Below are 20,281 nucleotides of genomic sequence, written 5' to 3' on the forward strand. Positions count from 1 at the left end.
AAGATTTCACCATGTTGGCCAGGCTGGTCTCGAGCTCCTGACCTCAGTTGATCCGCCCGCCTCGACCTCCCAGAGTGCTGTGATTACAGACATGAGCCACCGTTCCTGGCCATCTTTCAATAGCTTTTGCAACTCATTTTAAGACATGGATGACTAGGAATTTTCCAATCAGTTGACTTTTTCTCCCTTTTATCCTTTTTATTCCTATGTGGACACATCTATTCAATTTATATAAATCGCCATTTTAAGGTTAACTGGGCAAATTGATTTAATTTAACAACTCCTAAGTGTGATCTTATGTATACTTGATATCGGGCTGAAAAATAATCAGAAAACTTTCCTCCTGCCCCCATGGGTTTTTCAGGAAAAAGAATTAGGGAAAAATATATTAGTAGGTACTGCATCTCCTAAATGGGTCTCCTGATAAGAAAATAGCACACAAACTCACTGAACCAAAATATGAAGCAGGCAATGTGCTTGTTGAGTTTTAGAAACTATATTTTGCTAAGCAAATGTCGACAATATTTTCCCAAAAACTAGGCAATTTTTTTTTTGGCAGAGCGTATGAAAAATGACACATCAGTAGTTAAATAAAGTTATCTTTAAGAGATTCTACCCATTAAAATTGCTCAGAACATATAGAACAGTTAAATAGGTACTATTATTTCTGTTACCTAAAAGATGACAGGTTTTCTCTGTTGGGAAAACATTAAAATTGACACAATGAATACATATTATGTGCCTATCATGTGTCAGGCATTGTGCTGTTTTTCTAAATTAAAACAAAACTGGACACACAGGCTCACACTGGATCATTGTACAGTTGCCATAGTCTTGCATTTTCCTGTATGTCACTTATAATTTCCAACCTTTAAATATGCAATGAACTACAAATCAGTTAATTTTCAGGTTACAGATACTCTGTGATAGTTGTATTCTGAATATCAAACTTGGAATTTCCAGAAAGAATAATAGTTGATGCTACAGAATAAAAGGATAAAACAGTTGCAATTGTGACTTTCCTACACAAGCTGAAATTTCTGGACTGCCTTCCTGTGAGCCACCGGGAATAATGTCCTTTAGATTAGCACGTGTATGTATATGCTTACAGCTTTATGAATGTTAGAATTCTGACTTAAAGGCCCATTGCACGCTTGAAACGTCTTATGTCAAAGAGCCCCGTTTCTGGTTTCTATTTTGCACTTCTAAGTGATTTTTGGATTCTTTGGAATGCCTTGCCTGCAATGGCTGTGCCATTCTCACAGCTTAATCCGTGCCTTCCTTGCAACTTTATTTCTAATTAGTTGTTGCCTGCTTGGAGATGAAAGCCATTTTTGCATCTTGAAGGGCAATGCGAACTTAATGAAAATATGCTGATTCAAGTTAAAGATGTTTCCCTTATGAGTAAGGGCATTGAAGGTTAACCTGACCTTCTCAGGGAAATTGCTATACTGTGTTTCAGTTAAGATTATGTATTACCGTATTTCTTTCAGCTAAATCAGGCACATAATTTCAGGGTGAAAAGAGCCGTTTTTTTCAGTCATTTAAACATGAGTTGGTTTAAAAAGCCACAAAAATAAATCCTTAGCAGCAATAATAATAGTAGGATAGAATGTGGTGTGCTTATCAAGAGCTGCATTGACGTGGGACATCTGCCGTCCTGTTTGTTTTTCTCTGACTGGAGAAATAATGTCCTCTCTAGCAATAACTTCTGAAATGTCTTTATGCATCTTGAAGTATCCTATAGTGGACATTGTGATGTGCTGCCTAGATGCATCTATAAGGATCACGTGTTGGTCCAGCTGCTGGGAGTGCTGTAGAGGAAAGCTTTTGGCTGTCAGCCTCTTCCAGGATTGCCTTAGCTTCAGAGAGTGGTCCTGCCCAAGGGCAAGCTTTCCAGGCAGCAGCCAGCATCAGATGACTGATCAATGCGAGTGGAGGGACATAACGGCATGGCCACCTCAGCTCAATTTGGGGTAATTTTGAAGGGCCATGTAGTTCTAGGGTGGTCTGTGAAGAGATAAGAGAAAACATAACCTTCATTTAAATTCACCCAGTTATCATCTGTGCTGTGTCTGTCTCTGTATGTGCACATCTGTGCATTGCAAAACTTTTAATTTCAGGCATTGTGATGCACCACTCTGAAATACATAAGCATGTATTTTCTAAAAATGAGGATGTTCTCCTGCATAGTCACAGTAATATTGTGACTCTCAAGGGATAGAGCATTGATAATATACAATCATCTTACATATTAACTCATATGTTAATATTCCCAGTTATCCCAATGCCTTTTATGGCTGATTCCCCCCCACTGAAAATTCATCAATAAATCAAATACTACATTTGTCTCTTTAGTTTTCTTCAATCTACATCAATTTCTCCACCTTTTTTGGAAAGAAAAAATCATGTGCGATATTGACATTTTTAATAGTTCAGGACAGTTGTTTTGTGGAATGTCATATAATCTGGATTTGCCTGCTTGTTTCTTCATGATTAGGTTCATAAGCAACATTTGGGGGAATAATATTACATACGTGATGCTGTGTCCTCGGTGCATTGCATCAGAAGGCATGTAAATTCATCCACTTTCTTTTGGGTTTTAGCTTTCTTCTCCTCAACTTTTAGAAGCTATTTATGTATCAGATACTTTATTGATATATAAACATTGAATATTTGCTATACACATTGCAAATGTTCATTTCTGTTGGTCCTTTGCCTTTTGAATTTGTTATAATGTCTTGTTTTGCTCTGCAAGAATTTTAAATAGTCAAAATTATTAACAGTTTACTCGTATTACATTTGGATTTTGAGTATAAATGAATTCAATCAAATTTTCTTCAGGTATGTGATTTCAGTTTTTTGGTACACTTATATATTGTGATGATTAATTTTACGCATCAATTTGGCTGAGCTATTGTGCCCAGATATTAGGTCAAACATTTTTCTGGAAGTTTCTGTGAAGGTGTTTTTTGGGTGAGATTAACATTTAAATCAATAGACTTTGAGTAAAGCAGGTTACCCAACATGATACAAATGGGCCTCATGCAATCATTTGAAGGCTTTAATAGAGCAAAAACTGAACTTCTCTTAGCAAGAAGGAATTCTACCAGTAGGTTGCCTTTTAACTCAAACTGAAACTCTTCCTGAGGCTCCAACCTGCCAGACTACCTCATCAGATTTTGGACTTGGTAAGCCTCCACAATTGCATGATCCAATTCCTTAAAACAAACCTCTCTATATTTGTATATACATATTCAGTTGGTTCTGTTTTTCTGGAGAACCCTGACTGATACGCATACCTTATCCATTTGGAATTTGTTTTCATGCATGGTGTGAGGTATGAATCCCATTTTACCTGTAATCCAAAAGGGTATTCAGTGTGTCAACACTACTTATTAAAATGTCTATCTCTAGCTGGGCAATCCCAGAACTTTGGGAGGCTGAGGTAGGCGGATCACAAGGTCGGGAGTTCGAGACCAGTCTGGCCAATATGGTGAAACCCCGTCTCTACTAATAATACAAAAATTAGCCAGGCGTGGTGGCGTGCGCCTGTAGCCCAGCTACTCGGGAGGCTGAGGCAGGGCAGTCACTTGAACCCTGGAGGTGGAGGTTGCAGTGAGCTCAGATTGAGCCACTGCACTCCAGCCTGGGCAATAGAGATCCATCTCAAAAATAATAATAATAATAATAATAATAATAATAATAATAATAATAAAGAGTCTCTATCTTCTCAGTGATATGAGAGGTCATCTTTATGATACACAAAATTTTCATCTGTATATGAGTCAATTTCTGGACACTCTATTCTGTTTCACTGGCTTATGTATTCTTCCAATAATCACACATTTCTTGTTAAATTTTAGGAGTGTTAAAATATGTTTTCACTTCTAGTAGGGCTAATGCTCTTTTACTGCTTTTCTTTTTTTACAGTGAATACTCATCCATCTATCCATCCCTTCCTCAGTTCATCTCATTTTTGGATACATTTCAAAGTAAATTGAAGACATCACTATCGCCCTCCCAAATACTTCAGTATGCGTAACATCAAATAGAGTTAAAAATTTGTTAGCGTTCTCTATGTTCTTGGAATAAATTTGTTTGTAATGAAACTCACAAATCTTAAATGTAGTATCCAATGAGTTTTGAGAAATCTGAACACTCTCTGACTCCAGTAAAGTTCTTTTTCCCAGTAAATCTTCACTTATACTCCTGTCCAAAGGCAAATGCTGTTTTCATTTGTTTTTCTTATCGTAAATTAGTTTGACTTGTTTTAGGACTTCATGTAAATGGAATCATACACTAGGTAAGTACACTCTTGTGTAAAGTTTCTTTCATTCAGTTAGTAGTACGTTTTTATAGTCATCCATGTCGTGTGTGTGTCATTTCTCTTAATTGCTGAGTGGTATTCCGTTGTATAAATAAACTATACTTTATTGCTTACTGATGGACACTTGAGCTGTTTCCAGTTAGGGTCTATTATGCATTAAGCTGTTATGAACACACTTGAATAACTATTTTGTGGATGTATGTTTTCATTTTTCTTGGGTAAATATCTAAGAGTAGAATTACTGGGGTACAGGGTAGGTGAATGTTTACTTCAATAGGGAACTACCATTCTTTTATCTAATAAATGCAAGTTCCAGTTGCTTCAACTTTGACGTTGTAAGTCTTTTTTAATTTAGCTCATCTAGTGAAAGTGAAGTAGCAGTAGGATTCTTCTTCATTAGGTTTTATTTTTACTAGAATTTCTTGCATTTTTTCCTGTATCATTTTTAGAATAAATTTGTCTAGCTCCAGAAAAATAGCTGTTGATATATTTTTGAGATCATATTAAATTTATATTCTTTTGAGAAAATAATATCAGGGGTAATCTTTTCCAAGTGAAAATGCTTTTCATTTGTCCAAATCTACTTTTGTATCTTACAGGAATGTTTTTAAAGTTTCCTCTTTTTCCACATTTCTTATTAAGCTGACTCCTAAATTTTGTGTGTGTGTGTGTGTTGTTATTATAAATGGGTTTTCTCTTTCACTGTATCTTTGATTGGTTATTTTATTTATTACTAACGTCTGTTAATGTGTAATAGTCACATATTGATTTTAATTTTGTCATCTTAATAAATTATTTTCTTCTCTGACCTCCTTTCATTATTGCTCTCATGGGTTTTCTAGGCATACTGTCGTATCACTTGTAAATAGAGCAAATTTATCAGTTTTTCTAGTTCTTATGATTCCAATAGTTTTCAGTTTTCTTATTGCATTGGTTCTTGCCTGTAGTAAAATGTTAAAGAATAGTGATGACTTTTTGGAATTCTTATCTTGTTCATAACATTAGTGAGAATGTCCTTGTTATTATTAAACTATTCAACAAGAATGTTGGCTTTAGGGTTAAATAATGTATTTTTCTATATATGTCTAGACAGATAAATAGCTGATCGCGATATACAATGGATACATACATAGAGATATTGATCTATCTATCAATCTATCTAATCTATCTAAACTACCCATCTATCTTCGTAATCATGCTGAGAAAGTATCTATTAATATAGCAGCCTATTTTGATTGAGTATTTTATCAGGAATGGGTATTTTGTCAAAACATTTTCAGCATCGAGGGGAAATCATGGTTTTTTTTTTTTTTTTTTTTTTTTTTTTTTTTGAGACGGAGTCTCGCTCTGTCGCCCGGGCTGGAGTGCAGTGGCCGGATCTCAGCTCACTGCAAGCTCCGCCTCCCGGGTTTACGCCATTCTCCTGCCTCAGCCTCTGGAGTACCTGGGACTACAGGTGTCCGCCACCTCGCCCGGATCGTTTTTTGTATTTTTTAGTAGAGACGGGGTTTCACCGTGTTAGCCAGGATGGTCTGGATCTCCTGACCTCGTGATCCACCCGTCTCGGCCTCCCAAAGTGCTGGGATTACAGGCTTGAGCCACCGTGCCCTGCCGAAATCATAAATTTTAAAAATTTGTATAATAGTTCTTTAATGATTTCCTATTCTCAAATTATCCTTTTATTCCTAAATCAATTCCCACCTGGTTATGATGTATTATTTTCTTAATTTGGTATTGAATTCTATATGCTAACATTTTATTTAGAATATTTGCTTTGATATGAGATTGTGTTTTTAGTTTTTCTTGTGCTGTCTTTGTCATGTTTATGTTCTATTGTTACACTTGATACAAAGTTTGCAAGCTTTTACTCTTTCTTTTCTGTATGCCCTGGAACAATTTATGTAGTGTTGGTGTTACATGGCCTTAAAGGTTTGGTGAAATTTATCTGTGACACCATCTTGGCCCATTGATTTTATTATGTTTATTTTTTTTATTTTTAGGTGTATGATAGTCCTTTTGTAAATACTTGTATTTATTCTGTGGACATATGTCTGTTTTTCTATTTTGTTTTCATTTGAGACTGAGTCACTGTGTTGTCCAGGCTGGAGTGTGGCGGCATGATCTCGGCTCACTGCAACCTCTGCCTCCCAGGTTCAAGCGATTCACCTGCCTCAGTCTCCTTAGTAGCTGGGATGACAGGCACGTGCCACCACACCTGGCTAATTTTTGTATTTTTAGTAGAGATGGGGTTTCACCATGTTGGCCAGGTTGGCCTCGAACTCCTGACCTCAGGTGATCAGCTCTCCTCATCCTCCCAAAATGCTGGGATTACAGGCGTCAGCCACCGCACCTGGCGCATTTGTCTGTTTCAACTTTCTGTTTCAACTGAGGTGAATTTTGGTAAAATGATTTTTTGAGGAAAATGTTGATCTCATCTAGGTTTTCAGTTTTATTACATAGAACAATATGAAGTAATCTCTTTGGGGTTTTACAGTTTCCCCTTTTAAATTTCATATTAATGAAATAGTAACTGGAGGAGAAAAATTCTTATTTTGTATATCTTAGCTTTTTCACTGTTTTTTTCTGAATTAGGTCAGCTAATGATTTGTTCATTTTTGCTTACTTTTTCAAAGAATCAGTATTTTCATGTATTTGTCAGTTTTATTGTTTTTCTATTTTATATTTTGTCCTTTATCTTAATTGCATTTTATCCCATTCATTTACCTTCTTATGGAAGCATTTTTATTGTGCATTAAATATATGGAATGTCTTCTAATTATTGCTTTAAATGTATTCCATGAATTCTTCAAGGCAGCGTTTTTATTACTACTTTTTAAGAAATACCACAATTTAAGTTGTATTTACTCTTTTACCTAAGATTTGTGTAATAGAAACTTAAAAAATTTCCAGGTGGACAGGTCTTAATTTTTTTTTTTTTTTTTTTACTTTCTACTTTCATTGCCTAGTGATCAGAGACTCTCGCGTATGGAATATTCTAAAATTATTGAGGCTTTGTTTGTGCCTAGTGGTTACGCAGAACATTTTTGTGTATGCTTCATGTTTTATCTACAATCAGGTATGTTTTCTATTATCAGAGTGCAACATTACATAAGTTATTCGTATGATATACCTCATTAGGATTATGTTGTTTAGTCCATCTGTGTCTTCATACATATCTTTGTTCACTTGACCAAATTTGATCAGAGACTTGTATGTTAAAGTCTCCTGTTAGTATGTTTCTGCCTATTTTTCCCTGAATATCTTGTAGTTTTTGCTTTATGAAGGTAGTTGCTATGGTATTTGGTACATAGAAAAAACTTTAGTCTGCATTAACATTTGTGATTTTAGCATTATAAACTTACATTGCGTATCTCTTTTTAAATAAACAATTACTTTGATTAATAATTCCAAAACTACTTATACCTTTTTCTAAAAATAAATCATTAATTTCACCTAGATTTTCAAATTGATTTTCTGTGAGTTGACCAAATTCATATCTTGGGAATATCTTAGGTTTTTTAGTATCTTTGCTTATTTTGCCATTTAAAAAAATTTTGTATTTTGTATAGTCACACTTACTCTCTTTTTCTTTTTGTCATGAATCCAACATTGTCTGATATTAGGATTCCTAATCTTGCCTTCTTTTTGTTTATATGTGTCTTGTATACCTTTCCCTAGCTTTTTTTTTTTTTTGAGACCTTTTGTTTCAACGTTGTGTCTTTTTATAGCAAGTTTAAAAAAGTAGACTTTTGCTTTGTTCAGCCTGAGACCCCTTTTCTTTGATTTTCTTTCTCGCATTATTATGGATTCTTTTCTTAGTTTTCTCCTATGTGCGTGGATTTTTTCAGATAATTTGGAAGTTTGCCTCTTTGGTTCTTTCAGTGATTACATTTATATCATAATTTTATGTAATATACTAACTACTACTCTTCATCATTAGGCAGTAACTATTAAATCTTCATTTTGTGCAATAACAAAATTGTTATAATTTCTCAATCTTTTCCCTTTATTTCTACCATGAAATTACAGATGAACACAGTCTTTTTCTTAGCTTTACTACTTTTTTCCATTATACACTTTTTAAAAATGGTATCTCTATTACATTTATATCAGTCTTTAAAAATATATTTTAATCACTAGCTACTCAAGATGAGGAAATAGAGTACTTATACCACTTTCCATTTTTCTCTTCCTTTTGTATCCACATTTTGGGTAATATGTTTTTGACTTATTTTTATGGTTTGCAATATTTTCTTTTGATTTTCTAACCATAAGTTTATCAGCACTTTGGTCTCAGTCTTGGAGTTAAATGAATTCAATATTCTAACCAATCCCTTACAGTTTCTATATTTGTCTTTTGGTTGGCTCTATTAGTTTCCTTAAAAAAGGCTTATGGGAATTAGAATTCCTACACATGTGAAAATGTCTGTCTTCTGCTTTGGTTTGCATCTAGATTCCTGATTATAAAGCTTTTCGTGTTACGATTTCTTTCTCTGAAAATATTGTAGGCATTTGGCAATCCAATCCATTCTACTGTTAGAAAGTTCCGAACAGAAGTCTCCAAGGCTAGCCTGAATCTTCCTCCAATGGTGACTTTATCTTTGTGAACTTGATGCCAAACAGAGTTTTTTTCTTTTGTTTTGTTTTTAGAAGACCGCTAACCCTACCCATGTATATTTTAGGCTTGATCATTCTGTATCAATTTTTCCTGGACACTTTTCCCGGACAATTTTCTCTTTTATTCTGCAGCTCAGTTATATTTCTAGAAAATAATTTTGATTTACATATTTGAAAATGTTTCCATTCCAATTATGGTCACTGCTTTTAAAACTCATTGTTTGAGTGAGCATTGCTCATTTTTTGCCTCATACTTGACCTCCATTTACTTGTTTTGTGTTTTTAGCAGTGGGTTTTTCTTAGCATTGTCATCAGTGAAGCTTCAGTAACTCTTTTTTTTCCTACTCAATGGTTTCCCTAAGCTTCTATTTCTTTGCACTATTATATATTTCCTCAAGCCCTGTGTATTTGCTTTGAAACCTTTGGCTATTTTACTAAATTTAAAAAATTTCATAATAATAGATTTGATATTGTAATTGTTTCTGTTGTTCTTTGTAGCCTTCATCTTTTACTTTGTAGCATTTAGGGGGAGATCAGGGACTGGTTAAGTTTGATTGTTTAAATAAGATGAGCTCTTCCTGGACTGGCTCTGTGCAAACGGTTTATGTGAGAGATGAAGGAAGTGCATGTCAGCTAGTAGGAATTCATCTTGGAGGCTACTCAAGGTGTCACCTTGGATGACACCATTTATTTATTTATTTATTTAAACCATGACTTTTACATGTCCAGGAGAGGTGAACAGCTATGAGGCTCCAAACTCCTCCTCAGTTTTTCCACTCCAGTCTGTCTCCAGTCTCTTCAATAATGTCATGTATATCTGTTTCCTTGTGGAATTCCTGATACACCATGGTACCAAATGACATCTTGTGGAGCTTTTTCCACCAGCCTGGGTGCTCTATTTCCTTTGTTTTAAACAGAAAATATTTTAAACAAAAACTGTTATTTCTTTGGCTTCTGAGGATGCAATCCCTACTTAAGGATGACTATGTTCTGCTGGCTTTGCTTGAGATCTACAGGTTTTCACATTTGACGTTTTCCCACACTTGTCTAGTCTTTGCTACATTTTGCAGTTCTTCCATAAATTTTGAGGTTTAGGGTTAGAGCGCCCTGTAGTTTTGGAAAGGTAAAATAATTTGTATTTCTATTTCTTCAGTTAGTGTTTTTGAGGGATTTTTATGGGCAGAAAGACAGAGCTATAAGTACTCTGCTGTATTCTTTGGCTTCTTAATACGGGAGGGCTAAGGAAGTATGATGAATCTCAACTAATACAAAGATTAACCCGGGTGATGCTGAGACCCTGAGGTATTCGTAGTTTATGAAACTGCTATCAAATACAGAGATGCTGAAGGTATGCAGCATAGAATTTGAAAAATAAACTCAATCTTAGCCTTTGGTGTATGTGAGTACGTTCTTCTTTACTGAGTTATAATTTATATGTGAGAAAATGTACCAGGTTCTAGCTTTATATTATCTGCTGGTTTTCCAAATTTGTTTCTCTCGGTTTTTTTTTTTTCATAATCACCATTTACTTTTATCTTACTCCTTACCATTTATGGTTTCAAATAGAAAGTTTTGGCCAAAAGTAACAGAACCCAATTCAAAATGACTCTTTCCAGTGGTCCTCAAACTTTATGGGGCCATCAAGATCCCCTGCCCAGAGTTTCTAATTCTGTAGTATTGGGGTGGTGTCTGAGAATTTGCATTCCTGACAAGTTCCCAGGTGATGGCGCTGCTGCTGATCTGGAAGGCACACTTTGAGAATTACCGGGATAAACAATTTAGAGATTTATTATCTTGCAGTGAAGGGTGGTAGGATGTTTCAATGGCTGGTTAATTTTCTATTTCAATAATCACATCATTCTTTATTCTCAGAAATAGGGTTTCTCTCTCCTCATAGAGCAAGCTGTTTGTAGCACCACAGAGGGCAACAGTGTTCAGAGTGAGGAGGAAAAAGAAAGGCTGAATCCTCCTTATTTTCTGTACCTTTCCATAAAGCACTCTCACTGGTGAAAATTAGGCAACACAATCTTTTCTAAACCTATTTACTAGCCAGGAGAATCAAACTACTGTCCATTATTACATTGAACTAATCAAAACTTACTTCCTGGATCTGGCCCCAGTCTAAATAGCTAAATGAGATCTGAGCTTGGGGCTGGAAGTGGTTGGTTAAGTCGCCCAGATGGGCAGTAAGGCAGAACTATAAATTATTATATCTACATATTTCCTATGGTCTTTTTACAGTTTGGGGCCAGGCTTTCCCAGTTTATTTTCATCTGTTCAGTAGTCAGAATCTAAGTGTTAAATGTCACATCAACACTTTTTGTTAATTAGCAAGAACAACAATGTCTCAACTGATTTTTTCAAATTTACAAGTTCTATTCTTACTGTCTTTTAGAGGAATCAAATTCTGCACAGTTTTTATGTTAGTTGTGCAAAATATCTTCTTCAATATTTGCTTCTATTTTTTCTTCCCTGTTTCTTTCCCTGTTAAATACATATGCACAAATATATGGGTTTTTTTTTTTCTGTTTTTGGAATAAACTTGAAATAAGTTTTCTTCAGCTGAAATTGTGAGCTTCTTTTTTGTTGTTGTTTTGGCTATTCTAGTGTTTCATGTGTTCATGATTAATTCACAATGGCCTTGTTCTATCCAGGTAATTATACCTTGTTTACTTTATAATAAAGAGACTGGAGAATTTCATAATGGAGCCCAGTACATGTTGAATAATTATCATATCTGTGATGGTTTTATAGACATTTTATTGAAGTACACAAAAAATAAGTAATTAGTGTGATAAAAGTGAACATACCACCTCTATCATCAGTCAGGTCAGTGAATTGAACATTACAGTCAGCCCTCCATATCTGCGAATTCTGCATTCACAGATTCAACCAACCATGAATTGAAAATATTCAGTGTAATATATAAAAAGTACAGTATAATGACTATTTATATAGTATTTACATAATATTAGGTATTGTAAGTATTTTAGGGATGATAAAGTGTTCTGGAAGAAGTACCCAGGTTATATGCAAAGGCTATGTCATTTTATAAAAGAGACTTGAACAGTTGTGGATTTTGGTATTCGCAGGGGTCCTGGAACCAATCCCCAGCGGATACTGAGGGATGACTGTATATGCACCCTAAAAGTCTCTTTCAAACATCCTACTACCTACCACACCTCTTCTCCACAAGGGAATATAGATTAGTTTTGCTTATTTCTGAACATAGTATAAATTGAATCATATGGTGTGAATTTTGTGTCATTCCTCTTCCGTTCAACCTTAAGTATGAGATTCCCTGTTTTTTCATGTATCAAGCAGTTGCACCAATTTGTAGTCACAGGGTATATGAACATTCCAGTAGTTTCACATCACGACAATCCTTATTATTTTCTATATTTAACTTTAGCAGTTCTAGTGGATGTGGATAGCACTTATTTTACTTTTAATTCATATTTGTCTGTGGCTAATGAAGCAGGGTTTCATCCCAAGTTTAATGTCTTAAACACATAAGACTATTTAGATTTCTTTTTTTTTCTCATCAGTTTTGCTAAGTTACATTGTTGTAGTTACCTGTCTTGTCATCCGAATTTGCACATATTTTGTCATATAGATGTTTATAATAGCTATTTTTTAAAATCTCTATAAATTCTGAAGTGATGCCTCTTTTTTATTCCTAGTATTTATCATTTGTATCTTATTATTTATTAATATTTCAATTTCGCTTTTTTTTTGCTAAGGTTTTGCTAGGGTAATTTGCCCTTTCAAAGGCACACTTTTGGTTTCCCTTTTTTTTTTTTTTTCTATTGAGATTTTTTTTTTTTTTATTAATTTCCACATTTTTTTCCTTCTTAATTTCCTTCATTCTGTTATCTTTGGGCTTAACTAACTGTTTATTCTCTAACTTTCTGGAAATGGATACTGCTGTGGTTTGAATGTTTTACTCAAAGTCTGTGTGTTGGAAAGTTAATTCCCACTGCAGCAACCTCAACAGGATCTTTAAGAGGTGATTAAGTCATGAGGAATCTACCCTTGTGAATGGGCTACCCTCATGCATAGGCTCTTGCTATTACTGCAGGAGTGGGTTTGTCATCATGAGATGGATTCATTATATGAGAGAATTTGGTCTCTCTTGGGCTTTCTTGTGTTCTCTTGCCCTTCCACCTTCCATCATGGGATGACACAACCACAAGGCCCTGAGCAGATGTAGGCCTCTTAACCTTGGATTTTCCAGTCTCCAGAACTCTAAAAAATACATTTCTTTCACTTATTAATTAACCAGTCTTTGGTATTCTGTTACAGCAACACAAAATGAATGAAAATATTTACATAAATAATTTATTATCAACCATTTTTTATTTAAATATGTATATTTCAGATTTAAATTATTTTAGATTTTAATTTCGTTAAAAATGTCTAATTTTTCATTGAGATTTCTTCTTTGACTCATGAGCTATTTGGAATTATAGTTCTTAATTTCCAAACATCTGGGGCTTTTCTACATTTTAAAAATTGTTTTCTAGCTTAATGTCATTGTGTTCAAAACAAAATATGTATAGTCTCAATTATTTGAAATGTGTTAAACTTGCTTTATATCCTGGTGTATGATCAATGCTGAAAATGTTCTGTAATTGCAGGATGCAGTGTTCTATAGATAGCAATTAGTTCAAGTTTGTGAGTCATATTTTGCAGATCTGTGATTTCAATGACTTTGTGTGTTTTTCTTATCAAGTATTGAGAGAGATGTATTAAAATCTTCTTTTATAATTATGTGTTCATGTTTGTGATTCCTTCTTTCACTTATGTCATATTTTGCATTACATATATGTATTTATGCATTTAGGTGAATGCAAATTAATAAACTTTTTAACTTCCTGGTAAATGAAACATTTTGTATTATGAACTCCCTAATATTACTTTTTCTATAAGAATTTGCATTCTGTATTCTAAATAACTAGGCTATAAATTTTTAAAATATATAATTTCAGCAATATTATAAAAATTTCTAGCATTATGTCCAAATGAATTGTTGTGTTACAGCTCTTTTGATGATACTCAGTTGTTTACTGGCCTTTTTAATTGCAAAAGTACTTTTAAGTCTTTTAGTAAAACTTTATGGTGCCTATTTGGCTTTGAAACCTTAAGTTTTGAATCAGATCTGTCATCTCATAATCACCTATTATAGTCTGCTTGGGCTGCCATAAGAAGAAATTATAGACTGGGTAGTTTAAACTACAGAAGTATATTTTCTCACAGTTCTGGAGCCTGGAAGTCCAAGATCAAGGATTCAGCAGGTTAGTTTTCTCCAGAGGCCTCTTTCCTTGCCATGTAGATGGCTGTCTGTTCATTGTATCCTCACATGCTCTTCTGTGTGTGTACATCCCTGGTCTTTATTTGTTTGTCCAAATTTTCTCTTCCTATAAGAACCGCAGTCAGATGGGCTTAGGACCCACCTCAATGGCCTCATTTTAATTTAATCAAATGTTTAAAGTCCTTCTCTTCAAATATAGCCATATTTAGAGTTACTGAGTGTTAGACTTCAGCATATGCATTTTGGGCGTACATTTCATCCCATAGCAACATCACTGGCTACTACATCTACTACTAGAATTAGTAGGAAGGAATTTTATTATGCACTTTTCTGGTGGTTACATTTTTAACAAACTCTTTATATGATAGTTTTTCTTATTTAAATGCTCTTATGTAATTAAGAAATTTTCCTCTTCGTTTTCATGGGCGTTTGTATATGTTACATGAATACCTCATAATACTCTTTAATATTTAACAACAAATATTCTTTCAGTAATTAACATGTAAAATGCACAAAGAGAATACGCTTATTTGGAAAGGTTGCAAATAACACAATGGGATGTTGAGACAGCTCCTTGTATCAGAATGTTCAGACAGACCTATATATTTTGAATACTTTTCTTAAATTTTAGATAGCTCACAATCCAACTAATCACTCATTTTGATTCAAGCTTACTTGATTAAAAAAAAATGAAAACATATAGTGCTTTCTTATGAGGCTCATAAGTCAATTCTAAATAGCCACCAATTTTCATCTGTTCTTGCTCACGTGTTGTTTGTCAAGAGTTGAGTGTTGCAAATTCCAGCCTGAATAGACTGACATTTTAGATGATATGGCAGACTACTGTGGGCTTTTAAAAATACTAAAACTTTTTTTCTTTCTAGTCTTGTTTTAAATTGAATGAGGCCCATGTGATTGAGTTCTGGCCAATAGAGTTTAGACAAAAATGATGGACACCATTTCCGGGTCGAAGTAATTAAAACCTTCTGTAATCATTCCTTCACTTTCTTTCCTTGTGCTTTTGCTGAATAGAGATTTCTCTATGGATTCAGAGGAGGGCAAAGCTACAATACAGGGGAGTCTAGATCCATAATTGACAATACGGAAGGCTGTCTGCTGATCAGGAACATGTAATTTACACACAAAAAAACAAACTTTTATTGTAATATGCCATTGAAATTTGGGGCCTTACTTGCCACAGCAGCAAATATTTACTTAACAGATACAGATGGTCAATGTGTAATTTTACATATTTTACATAATATCAATTGCTGAAAAGCTTCCTGTTCAATGTTTTATTATAAAACACTTCAGGACTTTTTCTCTTAATTTTTTTTCTACTTGATTAAAATGTTATTGATGTTCTAGATGATGTCCATAAAAAATTAGAAGTTTCTTCCACTGCTTCTTACTTCTCCATTCTTAACTTTCTCTACCCCACTTTGCATTGTTTAGCCTCTAGTTTGATGAATTTTCTACTTATTATTTCTCAAACATCAAATAATTCTCTCTATACATTTGTTTTTCTGGTATATCTTCTCCCACATGGTCATTGAAGTCCTGAATTTTCTGTTGAAGGCTTTATTATTACTCAGTGAATTATTATGTTATGACTCTTATTTCTGAACCATTATTTTGACATTTGTCAAATCGATGCATGATGTTAGGAGAAAGGATTCTAGTCTTTATCAAGTACCTCTTATGAATCACTATATATTGTAAGCGTATTTAATGGTTACAATCAATTGAGTGCTCACTATGTGCCAGATGCACATAAACAAATTAGTTCAATCACCAGAATTACTTATGAGGTATATATACATATACAGGGTCTCACTGAATCATGCAGGATACAATGCAGTGAGTGGCACGATCTCAGCTCACTGTAGTCTCAACCTCCTGGGCTCAAGCAATTCTCCCACCTTAGCCTCCTGCATAGCTGAGACTACAGGCGTGTGCCACCATATCCAGTTAAATCTGGAATTTCTACAAAGAGATGGAGTTTGCCATGTTGCCCAGGCTGGTCTTAAACTCCTGAGCTCAAGCAACCCACCCTCCTTGGCCTCCCAAAGTGCTCAGATTACAGGCGTGAGCCCCCGCACCTGGTTTATAAGATAGATTTTTCACTCCCATTTTATAGAGAAGAAACTGAGGTATTAAAGAGGTGAAAAAGTTCATAACCTAGTGGGAATTTAAAAAAATCAAGCTTTTCCGACTATACCGCATGCTACTTACCTTTCATGAATAGTTTCTGTTTCTTTCATTAAGCTTGAAATGCATCTTAGATTTCTGGAGTCAAAAATTGTGCTTTGCACCAAAATTGTTCAGTAACTATTTGGTAGTTCATATCTACATTTGGGTTTCTTTCAGAGCAGTGTGTTTTGTTGTTGTTATTGTTTTTTGGTTTTTGGTTGTTTTTGGAAACAGGCTCTCATTTTGTTGCTCAGTCTGGAGTGCATTGGCCCAATCATGGCTCACTGCAGCCTCGACCTCTTGGGCTCAAGTGATCCTCCTGTGTCAGTCTCCCAAGAAACTGGGACTGCAAGTGTGCATCACCATGCCCAGCTAATTTATTTATTTATTGGAAAGATGGGGTCTCACTATGTTGCCCAAGCTGGTCTTGAACTCCTGACCTCAAGCAACCTTCCCATTTAGGCCTCCCAAAATGTTGATACCACAGCAGGAGCTGCCACATCCATCCCAGAGCACATCTTTATTTCAGAAAAATGTACTTAGGCTTTAACCCTATGCTTGACCTCTCCATTTGGCAGTCAACATCCATGTTCAAATGCCCAACACCATGATTCATTAGTTGGGCCCCCTGGGAATTGAATCAGGAATTTCCTGGGATTGCAACTCATATTCAAGTCAGGCATGGACAAATCCAGATTTCTTGATGTTACTGTATTTTTTAAATGAAGGGGCTGGCATGTACCTAGAGCAAGTCTGGACCAGAACTGCCCTGTTGATATTTTTTACAGTTCAAAGTTCATAGGCTCACCTGTAAGAATCCATCTTGATATTCCATCTTCTATGAAATAATAAGCACTCAAAATTTGTCTGACTCATTATAGTCTTACCTTAGTCTCTAATCTATGTTTCTCTTTAAGAAGAGAATTAGGAGATGTTTAAATGAGTATCAAAATGAACAGAGTCTAATTAGGGCTGCATTCTATAACAACCTTACTTTACTTATTTAATACTATTTAAAAGTTCATCTCATGTACTTTGGTCACCGAAAAATATGAAATTATTTTAATTATTAATAATATCATTATGTTTACAACCTGTTTTCAGGTATTCATGAATTTTATATATATTTATTATTTTATGACAATTTATATATTTTATGCATTCCGTTTTCGGCAGAAAAATGGGTTGTAAATAAAGTAGGATAATTGCTAATATATATTCCATGACTTTAATGGCATTTTCTTCCCTGTGGATCATTATTAGTTTTCTCCTAAAACCCCTTTTAATTAATCAAAAGAAAATAGGAGATTTCCATTAATATCTGAGCATCTTTTCACCTTAATTTGTTCTGAAGCGCATATGTGTCATGAATTGTGAGTCCTTGGACAGATTGGGGGAAAATAATGAAACTCATGTTTTCTTACATTGGTAGAACATGGTCATTTCATGATCTGATAGCTTATAATGGTGTTCTTGGCCTTTCTTGTAGTACTTGCTTCCCTGAAAATATGTTTATTCAGGCTTCTCTGCCCTTTGTGTTTGACAGCCCCTGGGAATAGAGTGTTCATAAATGTGACACTATTAGACACACAGAGAGATTTTTAAAAATTATCTAAACCAAAGTCTTATCATTTGAAAGTTTCATTTGGGTCTAAGGGATAATGTAAGCACATATCACCAAGGACTGCACTTTACAGTGTATACTCAGCAGAACTGCAGATAGAAAGAAATAAATGTCATTAACCTATGGGTCTCAGAAGAAAGAAAACAACAAGCGGCCCCTGGGGATTTTACTCACAGGACAGATGCTATATTTAAAATTAAATTCTTCTCCTTTAAAATTAGGCCACGAATTAGGCCAGAAAATAAAGATATAATGAACATTGCAATACTTAACGAATACTGAAGACAGCCATACTTAAATGGTTTTTCTTTCTGATTTTAATTTGTATAGGTCCCAAAATATGAGACAGAGTCTTCACTTAAAAACAGAAATGTTCAGGCAGAGCAAAATCCCAAATGAGGGGAGGCTACGGAAACATCAGGAGAGCAGAGTCCATTGTCACTGGGTACTGTGTAACTCACAAATGAAATTACCACTAACACATCTTATATCCCAAACTGAATTCACTGGAATAGCAGAAGACAAGTGATAGGTTTTCTGATTTCCTCTGGAAAGATGAGTGTGTGTCTGTACCTGGAATCTAATTACAGGCAAGCCACTAATAAAACTACGAGATACTTGACAATATGAGAGGGAAAATTGTACAAACAGAAAATTTATGACAGTGATTCACAGCACCACTGCAATAAAAGAATCTAGTTTGAGTGACACTTCCTGAATAGTAATAAAAAATTAGAAGCCCATTCAACCACCCAGGATATTATCAATATTTACTCCTTCTTTGGTTGTCAGTTTCATGTCATGCCCCCAAACCTCCTTTAATGGAAAGGAAAGAAATATAGGTTCTCCTCCCCACATACATTTAAACAATAAGTCTTTAGCCTTTAGGACTCTTTTGTTTTTCTGCAGGCAAAAGCAAGGAATTCACTTTTATCACTCTTGAGAAAAGCTGCTCTGTGGTGAAGAGCACAATTTTAAAGCCAGACAGACTTAAACTTTGATACTAAAATTTCCAAATGCTAGAAGAATGTGATCCTACCTATTTAAGCTCTGATTTCTCATTTTTAATATGAATATGATAATTGCTGGGGGAGGTAGTGGAAGAATTAAATTAGGTATTATATTAACTGCGAAATGCAACGTCTTGCAAAGGTAAATACTGAATACACAGTAGCTGAGAGAAAGTGTGTGTGTGTGTGTGTGTGTGAGAGAGAGAGAGAGAGAGAGAGAGAGAAACAGGGGATAAAGAGAGGTAGAAAAATCGGGAAGAATTGAATCCATGATTCTGCAAAAACTTTTCAGACAACATGGTCCAAGCTTTATCCAAATGATTTGGTCTTTTTAAAGCTTAAGTAAAGAAGAAATGGGTAACTTTTGAAAAGTTACATTTAAGATGTTTATTTTTCTACATAGAATTCTGGTTGGCTGCTGATTTAATTACATACTTTTAATTTAACAACTCCATAATTAGAGACTGATCTTTACCTGTTATTGATCATTAATTGAAAAATTCCCAAGGACAATCCCTAACTCTCATAGTAACATAAAAGGCAATGAAATACATTGGGTTGAATACAAGCTAAAATAACATGTTAATGCAATTAGTAATCATTTCTGTAAGTGTGTTAATAATTAGTTAACATCTTTGTTTTTTAATTCCAAGGTTATTTTTTCCTGAAGTGGATTTGTGGATTTGTGTCTTTACCCATTCTTGGCCAAAGACTGAGACCAAAATCAAACTACTTCAAGAAAACAGCACTATTCTGGAACACTCCCATTATTTTAAGTATTGGTAGAATTTCAGGAGCCTTTACTGACTATATCTTAATTCTTAGGGATAGTATTGCTATAGATAAATTACTGATTTGGGGAGGCTTTACTCAGGCTAATATCATAGCGTATATTAACTGTGAAATGCAATGTCTTGCAAAGGTAAACACTGAATACACAGTGGCCGAGAGCAAGTGAGAGAGAGAGAGAGAGAGAGAGAGAGGGAGAAACAGACAGGGGATAAAGACAGATAGAAAAACAGGGAAGAATTTAATCCATGATTCTGCAACAACTTTTCAGACAACATGGTCCAAGCTTCATCCAAATGATTTGGTCTTTTTAAAGCAGAAGTAAAGAAGTAATGGGTGACTATTAAAAGTGCTAATTTTATCTCAGGTCAGCAGAGAATTCAAAAGTATAGTTCTGCAGACTG

Source organism: Theropithecus gelada, chromosome 1 (assembly GCF_003255815.1).
Source record: "Theropithecus gelada isolate Dixy chromosome 1, Tgel_1.0, whole genome shotgun sequence".
Taxonomy (NCBI): Eukaryota; Metazoa; Chordata; class Mammalia; order Primates; family Cercopithecidae; genus Theropithecus; species Theropithecus gelada.